The sequence below is a fragment of the Canis aureus genome, chromosome 13 (genome assembly GCF_053574225.1).
Source record: "Canis aureus isolate CA01 chromosome 13, VMU_Caureus_v.1.0, whole genome shotgun sequence".
Lineage (NCBI taxonomy): Eukaryota > Metazoa > Chordata > Mammalia > Carnivora > Canidae > Canis > Canis aureus.
The window spans coordinates 34361005-34373735 of NC_135623.1; the positions used below are offsets into that span (position 1 = coordinate 34361005).

The following is a 12731-nucleotide window of genomic DNA, read 5'->3' on the forward strand; positions in this document are numbered from 1 at the left end:
ATCAAAATTTGGAAATGGAAAAAAATCTATTCATGCTTCAAATTGGATCACAAGGGGTTAATAATTTTTAATATATTATTAATGTTAACGCCACTTTTGGTTTTGTTGATAAATTTTATCCCACCTCCTATATTAAATGTAATTTTTAGATTATAAAATACTTTCACATTCAAAAGCTTGATACTCAAATATCAAATGATGAAATCACACAGTACTTACTGTTAAAGTTTTCCAATTTATACCTAAACTGTTTTTTTATTAAACATATTATACAATGATATAAAAGGTATTTGCTTTGAGCCAGTAATGCCAAATTATATTTTCTATATTGAGCTATAATTACGCAGAAGAGTATATTTTACTTCTGTGTGAAAACTCGGATGAAATTGTTCAAATATTTAGCATTATGTTTTTATTACCATTTACCTGAGTGATAATTACTACATCAGAAGATTAAGTGGAAGGAGAATGAAAATATGCAAAGAATCTGTAACAAAAATCAATATTTAATAAACTTTGCATTTTAGGGAAAAAATGAGTAAAGGATGAAATGTACCCTTTGCAGTAGATTTAACTCAAACTTTTCAATTTCAGGCTTGAATTTCAATTTGCTGAGCAAACTTTCTCTATTTGGACATGTTTTCTTCTCTCCTGGCTCAGCTCCATTTCTACTGATGCCTAAAGGATTTGTGTGAGTTGGCTCACATTTACAAAGCACCCAGTGTGAAATGGCATTTTACTCCCTGTGCATTCATTTTTTTTTTTCTATTCTTTTCCTTTGTGTTAGTTAGGAATTGACAGGAGCTTCACACTGAGATGCAGGTCACCAAAAACAACTATCATGGAAGAAAAACATACTTTATTCTATTAAAAAGTAAATTATAGTAGAAACTAGTCGTCTGCTCCTGACCATCAAGACATGGTCCTGCAATTTTAAAAATATATATTTCAGAAACTCCATCAACTCTTAAACCAAAATAATGAAATTGAACATGGTTGTTCAAACCAGTTAACCAGAAAAGGACCAAAACTCTTCTATGTATATAGAGTTTGTACTTAGAAATGGGGCGGGAAAGACAGAAAAGAATGGTTCTTCTATGACAAAGATAGATATGAAATGATTGTTTTATCTAAGAAATAATAGCACTACTGAGCAACTTCAAATTCCATATACAGTCAGCCTGTCAACGTTGTCACTGAAAAGCTTTAACTTGAATTTTACAGTTTTATTTAGTTTAACTCGCCACATAGAAACAGCCCTATATTTTCTACTCTCTCTGTCTCTCAGTCTCGCTCTCTGAATTTCTGTGAAAACTCAGTTTCACTTGCATTTTATGGGCTGAATCTAAAATAAAGTTGCACTGCATAACACCATCAAATCAAGGGGGAGATTCTACTATCCCCATCCATAACATTGATATCTCAATAAAACTCTGAAACTAATATTGGAGGTCCCTTTAGCCAAAAGTTGGAAATAATCTCAGCTCGAAGAATATATATGCAAGATGCAGAAGAACTTCCCCTCCCTATTCAGCATAGAACAGAGCAATTATCTTCTTCCATGTGAGAAAGACACTAATTTAGTAGATAAATATTTTGTATCACATATATATGGTTTTTTTTTTAATTTTTTTTTTTTAATTTATTTATGATAGTCACAGAGAGAGAGAGAGGCAGAGACACAGGCAGAGGGAGAAGCAGGCTCCATGCACTGGGAGCCCGACGTGGGATTCGATCCCGGGTCTCCAGGATCGCGCCCTGGGCCAAAGGCAGGCGCCAAACCGCTGCACCACCCAGGGATCCCACATATATATGGTTTTAATGATATAGTATTGAATGTGTTCTTCATAAGAAAGAAACTTAACATTTAAAATTATTACTATTTTTGTAAATGTGCTTCCTAATTTCAGTTTATTTTAATACCAATATTAACCAGCATGATCACTAACTGCAAATGAAAGTTACCCTTTTTCTTGCCAAAAATCCACACAAAACTTACATTAAGCATGTATCTTTCATAAATAAGTCAAAATGACACTTGCTGAAGTTATTTCAACACTTTTTAAGCACCTATAATCTCCTAGGTAGTTACTAGCCTCTGAGATGTAAAAGTTATGCTAGGTATGATCCTAAAATACAGACATTTACAGTCTAAGGAGGGAGATCGAGGAACAATCAATTTTAAAAAGAGGGCCAATTGCTATTAATAAAATATTTGCTGTGTGCAATGGGGACTCAGAGGAGAGGTACCATTTCCAGTTTTATGGGGACAAGACATTCAGAGACATTAACTCTTCAATTCTACTCCTCAGCCCTTTACACGTTATCAAGTGGTAGTGCAATGCTAGGTCCTCATTAACTCAACATATTTAGGGACGCACTGGTAGTACTAAGGTTGATGCACGGGCCATCTCAAAGCATTGCTGAAGGAAACAGATTATGTTAAGCTGGCCTTTGTAGCTCAGGGAGTCTTGTTAGTACTTTTAAAGATAAGGATCATTTATCATGAGCTCATTTATTTTTTAACAGTTCTGTTTCCAAGCCTTGGCAAGTTTGCTGACCTTCACTCTTAAGTAGGATAAATTTTTTCCTTGTTTACATTACATACCATTACATACCATTACATTACATACCATTTTTTTATTTTTTAGAATGTGGAAAGTAAATTCCAGTCCAGCATACTGTGATTATTATGAATCACAAATTAGTACCACTTTAGAGCACATTGTACTTAATGAGTGTTGTTTCTTGGTACAGATATTTTTCTCTTTTTGCATTTATGTGCACTCTCACTAAATGTATACCATGGCATTTTCATGTCTTTCTTTCTTTCTTTCTTTCTTTCTTTCTTTCTTTCTTTCTTTCTTTCTTTCTTTCTTTCTTTCTTCTTTCTTTCTTTCTCTTTCTTTCTTTCTTTCTTTCTTTCTTTCTTTCTTTCTTTCTTTCTTTCTTTCTTTCTTTCTTTTCCTTCCTTCCTTCCTTCCTTCCTTCCTTCCTTCCTTCCTTCCTTCCTTCCTTCCTCTTTTTCTTTCTTCTTTCTCTTTTTTCTTTCCTTTCTTTCCTTTATTCTTTTTTTCTCTCTTTTTTTAAAAGAGACGTTACCCTCTGATTTCATCTAGTCTTGCTATATTGATGAATGTACTTAGGGTTAGAGTTAGCGTTAGGGTTAGGGTTAGGGTTGTACTGTGTCCATTCAATTTTCCACAAGGAAATGTACAACCAAGGTTTAAACAGAAACTTTTGATTGATGGTATCTTAGACTCGACAAAATATAGCATTCTTAAGAATATTTACCTATTTATCAATAGGTGAAAAGTGATCATTAACTATTGTATTTCATTAATCTATTTTATTCACTTATGAAACTTTAGAATAAATCCATATCTAAATAAAGTCTGTTTCATGTCTCAATCCCAATGTACTATTAGTATTCAGTCATTGAGACTATTCTTTCCTGAATCAGTGTTTCGCTTCAATGGGTAGGCACACATGGATTCGAATGGACTTTCTGGTATAGAAGTAATTTGTATATGCAGATTTTTCTAAAATGCTTCAAACAAATATAAGCTTTGATACATCTGATTAAATAAAGCATTGAAAACAACAACAAAAAAATCAAGCTGTAAATAAACCTTGGGAGAATTTGATTGCCTTTGGTGTACAAGGATCTCTATTTTGCATGAAATTGCCAATGAGACAGAGGCAACAGCTGCAGTCTCTTTTGTTTGGTTTTTATTTAGCTATTTATTTACTTTTCTAACCTGATCCACTTTCTGCCTTGAACACGAGGAAATCTGAGACTCTAAGCCAAACAGTGATTTAAAAAAAAAAAAGATTTTTATTTATTTATTCATGAGAGACACAGAGGCAGAGACATAGGCAGAGGGAGCAGCAGACTCCCTGAGGAGAGCCTGATGCAGGACTTTACCCCAGGACCCCGGGATTTCGACCTTAGCCAAAGGCAGCAGATACTCAACCACTGAGCCACCCAGGTGCCCCCAACCAGTGATTTTGAAAGTTGGTTCACTTTTACTGCTTCTATTTGAATGGAGGGATAGTGGAATGGAGGGATGATGAAGCTAAGGGATCAAGATTCTAAGAAGCAATGACGAAGTCTAAAGTCTTCATCTGAGGAAAGGATACCTCTTTTCCTCACACTGTGAAGATACAAGCTTTTGTCATCAGTTCACAGAGCAGGGCTTTGAACATTTCTTTTCTTGCTTTTTTGATACTAATTTTACTTTCATTTTTTTCATTATATCTTCTTCCAGAACTCTCATTGTAACTCTTAACATTTTAATCCCCTTCTTTTGTGGAACTAATTTTGGTTATATTGCTCTAATAAAAACAATAAAAGCAGGAGAACTTACAATTTGATTTAGACCTACATATCTATTCTTTTAAAGCTAATTTTCCAAGTTGTTATTATTTATTGATTGTGTCTGTATTCTTCCCTTTCAGCTCCAAACCATGCTGGTTTTGCTAAATTTTCTAATTGAAATACAAGACATAGAATCTAATAGAATTACTTACACACACTTATAAACTTTGAAATCTTTAAAAGAGAACATTAGTTGCATTGTACCCATAGGAATAGATGAAATCAGAATCTTATGATAGAATAGCATTTGAAGATAGTATTAATATCTCTTTCCACCCGACTCAGTCCCTTATACAGCTGAGATTTAAAGCAAGCTTTTGTAGATAAACCCTGGTGAATGGTTAAAGTAAGATATTTTTAAAAGACAAGTGAAATGATTAATCTCCAGGGTTTTAAAACAAATGAATCAGACTCTAGTCTCTGACTTTACCCAGCTATGTAACCTTAGATAACTCTGAACCTTAGTTCCTGCATATTGTGATGGAGGCTATTGCATTTTTACCTCCTCTACATGGAACATTCAAAAAATAATATTGTCTTGAGTTTATAATGTTATGCTAAGATTCAGAGCTAACTGGTACATTTTCTTTTACTTTTGTTAAATACATTCATTTTTAAAGGACTAAAAACATCAGAGTTTTATAGTTTTCATGTTACATTGTGTGATGTTTCTCATGTTTCTTCTATTTACTAGAATAGATGATGGGCACTGCAAATAAAACTTGAATTAGTAAGAGGTAAATGTTTCAAAAGGACACAAGGTGAGGAAGTTCTATTTTCTTATAGAATTTAAGTACTTCTAACAGCTTTTAGATTTTCTTGATGTGAAACTTTGTTAGTCCAAAGCAAGAGAAAAATTGAGTGGCTTTCCTAGACCTAAAACTAATAAACACAATCTTTGAGTGTATTATATTGTTTTTTTAAAAACAAAAGTTGTTTTCAGCTATCCCAAATGTGTTTTAGTGGCAGATAGGCTTTCATGATGCAGAATCATGCAAGCTTCCTCTTTAGGCTGTTTTTGTTGCTGTTGTTGTTGTTGTTTTTCAGTCAGGAATGTTTTGCTGATTTTGTGAAACGAGATATTGGTATTAGTGTTTTTGTGTAAGAGCTTGAAGGAAACAGTTGACTATTTACATTGTTTCTAAAGCTATTGGACTGAGGAGATGAAAAATTTCTAGCAAAATTAAAAATATATTACTTATGTCAATAGTCAAATGATTTCTACATCATCAAAAAACCCAATATATTTAAGGAGGAAATGACTACAATTTTAATCTTGTCACCATCTTTCACCTACTAATGTAGGGGACATAAATCAAATACCATATGGATTGAACTATGACCCCTGGACAAGTATGTTGAAGTCCAAACCATTAATATTCATGAAAGTGACCTCATTTGGAAGTTATACCTCATTTACAGGTGTAATCAAAGGTCATTAAAGGTGAGCATCACACAATATGACTGATGTCCTTATGAGAATAGACAAATACATGAGGGGTGAACACACAGGCAGAGACAGGCAGAGACTGAAGTAATAAGACTACAAGCCAAGGGATGCTGAGGGCTGCAAGCAAACCACCAGAAAGTAGTAGAGAGGCTATGAAGAATTTCCCCCCTGTTTCAGAATGAGCATTACCCTGCCATCACCTTGATTTCAGATTTCTAGCCTTCAGAAATGTGAGACAGTATATTTCTGTCATTTCAAGTTGTATATTTTCTTGTAGTTTGGCTGGGTGGCCCTAGAAAACTGACATATACCTCCAGGTCTCCATTAAAAATAAATTTGTTTTTTTGTTTTTAAGATTTTATTTATTTGTTCATGAGAAACACAGAGAGAGACAGAGAGAGACAGAGAGAGAGAGAGGCAGAGACACAGGCAGAGGGAGAAGCAGGCTCCATGCAGGGAGCCTGATGTGGGACCCCATCCCAGGTCTCCAGGATCATGCCCTGGACTGAAGGTGGCGCTAAACCGCTGAGCCATCCAGGCTGTCCATAAATTTGGTTTTAATTATGGTTTAAATTAGGTTTTTTCAAAGTAGAATATGACTCAATCATAGGGAACAAACTGATGGTTACCAGAAGGGAAGTGGGTGAGGGTGATGGGAGAAATAGGTGATGGGGATTAAGGAGCACACTTGGGAAGAGCACTGGGTATTTCATAGAATTGTGGAGTCCTCGAATTATACATCTGAAACTAACATAATACTGTATGTTAACTACCCTGGAATGAAAATTAAAACAATAAAAAGACCCTTAACAACAACAACAAATTATAAATGAATATTGAACTTCAGGTAATTGCATATATGTTAAGGTATTTAAGGAAAAGTATAATGATGTCTGCAAAAGTCCTTTAAAATATAAAATAATAGGGTTTGAATTATAGGTAGATGAAAAGATGAATAATAAAGCAAATGTAGTAAAATGTTGAGTGGAATATGTTAATGTGCCTATAGGGATACTAAAAATTCTTTCCAATTTTCATCATGTTCTATAGTTTTCATTATAAAATTATGTATTTGAAGAAAAACTCATACACATAAATGCATAGTGTCCAGAGTATGTTTTCCTAATAGTCATAATGAAAAATACTTCTATATTTAGAAATTTTCAACCATATTGCTTCCTGAGCCACTCATCATAATTGCTTAACATATAAAATATTCATTGAGCTCAAAACAGAAAACCATCACTTAAGATAAAATATTGTCACTAATAGATTCTACTAGAACATCTGTATTTATCACAAGATCTGTATATTACATACTAATGAATAGAGTGTTTTACATTTACAGTTGTCTCATACTGATCATAAGAAATTAATACTATGTTGTAGTAAATTTATAGTTATTAACTAGAAGCTTTGGGGGTGTATTGCATAAGTTATATATTTCTTCATCACTACATTGCTTATAATATTACGGTAATCTTATTTAACATACTACTTACCACATAGTGGATTTTAAAGAAATATCTGTGGAAGGAAAGGATAGATAAATGCATCCCATTCTAAATGATAAGAACTATCACTATCAAAAAAAAAAAAAAAAAAAAAAAAAAGAACTATCACTATCTAGCCATCAGCTAGAAGTAGTGAAAAATTTCCACCTGGATACAAACATACCTGGGAGGGAAAGTCTATGACTGGGCAACTGCTCTCAGCAAAAATTTTGCATTAAATAAAGGGAGTACACAATTTTCATTTTTCTGCAGGAAAATCTTGTCCACATTTATTTTGTTTTGGAATATTTTGAAGGCAATATTTTCAGCTACTTGTTTGGGTAGTATCTATTTTTTTTATAAAAGTGTGACATCTAAGAAAGGTATTTAAAAAATAAATTACGTGTATGTAAACACACATACACATTAATAATGCCTATACAGAACCTTTGGATACTTATTCTACTGGGATAATAGCCATTTGAAGTATGATAGTTTTTATTAATTATTTTATTCATTTAAAAAAAGTTTTTGAATGCCTATTTTGTGCCAGACATATATTGGAGAGAAAAATACAAATAAAATACCAACCCTACCCTTAGTATGGGTTTTATATCTAATTTCTCTCCAGATATAATTGCTGAAAACTTTGAATATATATGAATCGCTAGAAGCTTATGAAACTAACAGCAAGCTCACTTACAGTTAAAAGACATCTAGGGAAGAGTGAAAAAGAGTATTTTTGGCAAAAAAAAAACAAAAACAAAAAACAAAAAACATAAGGACTTAGGCAAGTGTTTATTTATTGTTTTAAGAAAAGCTTGATTGCTTGCTTGGTCATGTAACAGCCTGACATTGATGGTAGTGATTTCAGTAAATAGATAGTAAAAGGAAAAAGGACGAGGAGGCAGGGAAGGTGAGGGGAGGAGGAAGAAGAGATAAATGGCAAAATATAAAAACTCTGAGAAGTAAACACAGAGAACGGGATTTTTTTTTTTCCTGCCTCCGTCAAGCACGGAAGTCCTCAGCGGATAATGACTTTTTTTTTTTGGTACCAATGTTTAGCATGAACTTAACTACTATTGATACACTCTGCTAAGTATTTTTATAGCCACTATCTTTTGTTCAGAAGTAAATCACAAGCCTCAAATGGTGTCACATTAGCCAAATCACCAAATTTGGACTTGGTACCCTAAGCAAGTTTCAACCCCCCAGAAATGTAGTCTTTTAACCAGGTCACTGAGGTCATGGGGCCTTCACCACCATGGGGCCTTCCTTCTTCCTGAAGGAAGATGAGATCAGCATATAAGAACCCCCTCAGGCATTTTTCCCCATAAAGGAAGGTAGTCTTACCTGAAACAATCCTTTCTTTTCTTTTGCTAAAAACTATTTTACATCACTCTCCTTCCTATAGAAACCTTCCATGTAGCACAACTCCTCAGAACTCTGCTTGTGAGATGGGATGTTGCCCAATCCATGAATAGCTTTCAAAAGCCAATTAGATCTTCAGATTTACTTGGATGAATTTTTCTTAGCACTTATTTGATACTTTATAATAACTTTGTTAATGTTAGGTTGCTATCTTTGTTTTATAATTTTTTTTAAAGAGGCTTGGAGGAGGAAGGATTTATCTAAAGTCACAGTGGAGTTCTGAACTGATTTTCTGTAACTAGAACACTATAGTCTTTCGAAGAAGCTATGTAGTGTTAGTATTTAATTTAGTAATAAAAAAGTGAAATCTATACTTATGTTAACACCCTTGTGCTTTTCCATAATACTATATTTGATCTAATTCTATTAAAAAGTTCTTCTGATGTAGTTGCTGCTAGTATGGTTTTCAGAAATCTACCACATTATCTCAATTCTCTAAATTTCCTGCTGATTCAAAATAAAATAGAACATAACTTTCAAATTCAAAATAAAGTTCAAAATAACTATTTTGATCTTCAGTTATGGAGACCTAACTGGTGTGGATCTGCTAATGTGTGCAGAACTGAACAACGACCTGAATCCAATCAAGCATACTCAGCTAGCTTCCTTACAATCAGTAACTCAGTCTCTAGACACAAGTTACCAAAAGAAATGAGATCGTTTTCTAAATCAGTGGCTATAAAGATTTGAAATTTCCTCTGAAACAATAAAACCTGGTGGCAAAATATTAAGAGATGACTGTGCTGTGTATCTTTTTTTCTTGGTGATTTTATTGTTCTTCAGTAATTTGCCCAGATTACAGTAAGCTCCAAAAGAGTCCAAAATTTTAAGAACAATTTTATCTCTCTAATGCTTTCTTTTACACAGCTTACATTTCAAAATAAATTATAATATAAAAATGAGGTAGTATAAGATCCTCAAGGAAGAGGAATTGGTGGAAAATGGAAAAAGAAGGAGAAAAGGCAGATAAAGTAACAAAAAGAGGAAAGTAAAGGCTCAATTAGAAAAATAAATGTTGAAGGGAGAACAGAAAAAGAAAAGACAATGTAGAAAGAGGACAAAGTAGAAAAAAATGTTTGAGTGAAGGGGCAAGTCAAGTGTAAAGGCAGGGACTCAAACTCACTATTCTGTTCTGTTCAAAATAATACAAATGAGTACATGGGGGTGGATGTAAGAAAACCAGTTCCTCTTTTTTGACTTTCCTCATCCCAACTGAGAAATAAACAAAAATAAATATTTATCTTAAAAAAAAAAAAAAAAGGTGATTTAAGAGTTTCATCCGCACTCTGGAGACAAAGAGAATGGTCCTATTGGCCCAAGAGGACAAGGAGTATGCATCATTCAGCTCTAGCCAAGTTTAACAAAACTTCTGATTTAATGGAGAAGCTAAAAACCAAATTTTATGACAAATCTGAAGTTCATAACTCATTCAAAAAATATTTAAACCTACATGAATACGCTCATCATCTCATAGTAGCTCCACCCCTTCCGGTTGGGGATTTGGTCCAGGGGCTACCTCGTTGTATGCTTACTATTAAAAAGATAACAGGCAGGGGAGAAAATAGTGTTCCTGACTTTACCTCTATCTACCTGCAAGGCCTGATGGACCTTGCTGTTTGTTGTGTTTTCATCTAGATCCCCCTCCTGTCTGTGAGATTAGTGCATAGTTAGCTCTCTTTGCCTGGTCTCAGATGAGTGCTCTGGTCCTACAAGCAGGGTTAGCTTCACAACTCTGGGATCACCAGGGTTGCAAAGGGCTCCACACTCAGGAGGGGACGTTAATGAACACTCTATGGCTTTTATCTTGACATAATTAACAACTTTATGTTTTGTAAGTGAAGTTTAATTGGACAATGAATCATGCATGAGTCAGGGGCTTAGATCCCCTGCTCACATATCATGCTGTCTCCTGTCTCCTACCAGCTCTCTATCTTCCAGAACGGTTTCTTAGCCAGCAGCTCCCCCACTGCAGGTACCATGGATGCTCCTACTCCAGCAGGGACCTGGGCACATGCATGGTGAGAATGGAGGTTGGGCCCACGAACCCTGGCTGGCCCCACGTTACTAACTGTGAGACACTATACTTACCCTCAAAGTATCCTGATACTTTGAAAGGCAGGTCATTAATAGAAAATATATATATTAAAAAAAAAAAACAACAACACACTGTGACAATTCAAGAAGGACCACAGAAGAAAAACAAGACTTTCTTCTGCCTTTTGAATGTGTCCCATATTTTCATTTTATACTGGGCTGTGGAAATAATGTAGCTGTACCTGCTTACTAGGGTACTTTATGATTACCAGCATACTCTTTCTTTCATTACCCCCAGAAACTTCTCTTCTGGCTGAAAGTAAGATCAAGTTTAAGGTAAGATAAAACATAAGAGTTTTAAAAAGTTTAGTTAAAAGAAATGGGAAGTGATTCCTTTTAGGAACAGGCATTACTCTCTACTCCAAATCTGGGCAGTGAGAAAAACAAGTTCTGTGTAATAGGTATCACCTTTTCTTTCTCTCTCTTCTTTCTTTCTTTCTTTCTTTCTTTCTTTCTTTCTTTCTTTCTTTCTTTCTTTCTTTCTTCTTTCTTTCTTTCTTTCTTTCTTTCTTTCTTTCTTTCTTTCTTTCTTTCTTTCTTTTTTTCTTTCTTCTTCTTCTTCTTCTCCTTCCTTCCTTCCTTCCTTCCTTCCTTCCTTCCTTCCTTCCTTCCTTCCTTTCTTCCTTCCTTCCTTCCTTTATTTCTTCCTTTCTTCCTTTCTTCTTTCCTCTTTTCTTTCCATACTTGCTTGCTCACTTTTGTTTCCTCCCACAGATAGTATGTATAAGGCAAAGCTTGATGTATTCAAACAAACCTCATTCAAATTCCAAGTCTGCCACAGGCTAAGTGGCAACCTGGGGCAATTACTTAACCATTCTTAGCCAGTTTCACTCTTCTGTAAAATGATTATAATAATGGCCCAGAACTGTTGTTCAGGTTGAATGGCGTAACATAGAACAAGTACATGGTGTAATGCCTAGCATATGGTATAGACACACTCATGAAAAATATTCATATATAATTTTTAAGAAGTTTTTTGTTTTTAATATTTCAATGCAGGGTAAGCTTGCTTTGTGTCAAATATAAAGAACCTGTCATTTTAGTTGAAATGATAAGAAGTCTCTACATAGTGTTTATAATATGTGCCACTGAATCTGGGTAGGCCCATCAACTGTCATGAGGCATTGAGATGGCAAAAATATCTTTCAGTGGCAAGCCTGAAGTGTATTTAAGGGCTTTGGAATCTTAAGACCCAAGCAACGTTTTTAGAGTCTTTCACATTCCATTTCTTCTCCTTCTTCTCCTTCTTCTTCTCCTTCTTCTTCTCCTTCTTCTTCTCCTTCTTCTTCTCCTTCTTCTTCTTCTTCTTCTTCTCCTCCTCCTCCTCCTCCTCCTCCTCCTTCTTCTTCTTCTTCTCCTTCTTCTTCTTCTTCCCTCCTCCCCCTCCCCCACCCCCTCCCCCTTCTTCTTCTTCTCCTTCTTCTTCTTCTTCTTCTTCTTCTTCTTCTTCTTCTTCTTCTTCTTCTTCTTCTTCTTCTTCTTTTCTTCTTTTTCTAGATCTATAGAATTTCCTTGTTTTGATATGTAAGAGAGCGGTTCTACACTAATCCAGTCTGTATGCTCTAATATAATTAGTCACGGACAACGTCTGTGATAACCCACAATTAGCAAAGGCATAAATCTGTATATCTTCTTCACTTCTATTATGTAGTAAGCAATATTTGTGAAATTACAATAGTTTAAAATATAATAAAATTAAATTCCAAATAAGTCAGAGTTTCTTTTTTTTTAAGTTTTTATTTAAGTTCTAGTTAGTTAACATATAGTGTAATAATGGTTTCAGGAGTAGAAGTTACTGATTCATCATGTAGATATAATACGCAGTGCTTATCACAATTGCCTTCCTCAATATCCATCACACATTTAGCCTATCACCTGCATA

The 12731-nt window shown here is 34.4% G+C and overlaps 1 protein-coding gene and 1 long non-coding RNA gene across 6 annotated transcripts in view; one reads left to right on the forward strand and one right to left on the reverse strand.

The window, feature by feature from the left end:
* The window catches only part of LOC144282268 (uncharacterized), a 40807-nt gene extending 39227 nt beyond the window's left edge, over positions 1-1580 (forward strand). Inside the window, exon 6 of the long non-coding RNA XR_013350647.1 lies at positions 595-1580. This is a non-coding gene — a long non-coding RNA (uncharacterized LOC144282268). The remainder of the gene's footprint in view (positions 1-594) is intronic.
* The window catches only part of MGAT4C (MGAT4 family member C), a 719810-nt gene that overhangs the window by 268528 nt on the left and 438551 nt on the right, over positions 1-12731 (reverse strand). The gene's annotated exons all lie outside the window — the stretch shown is intronic.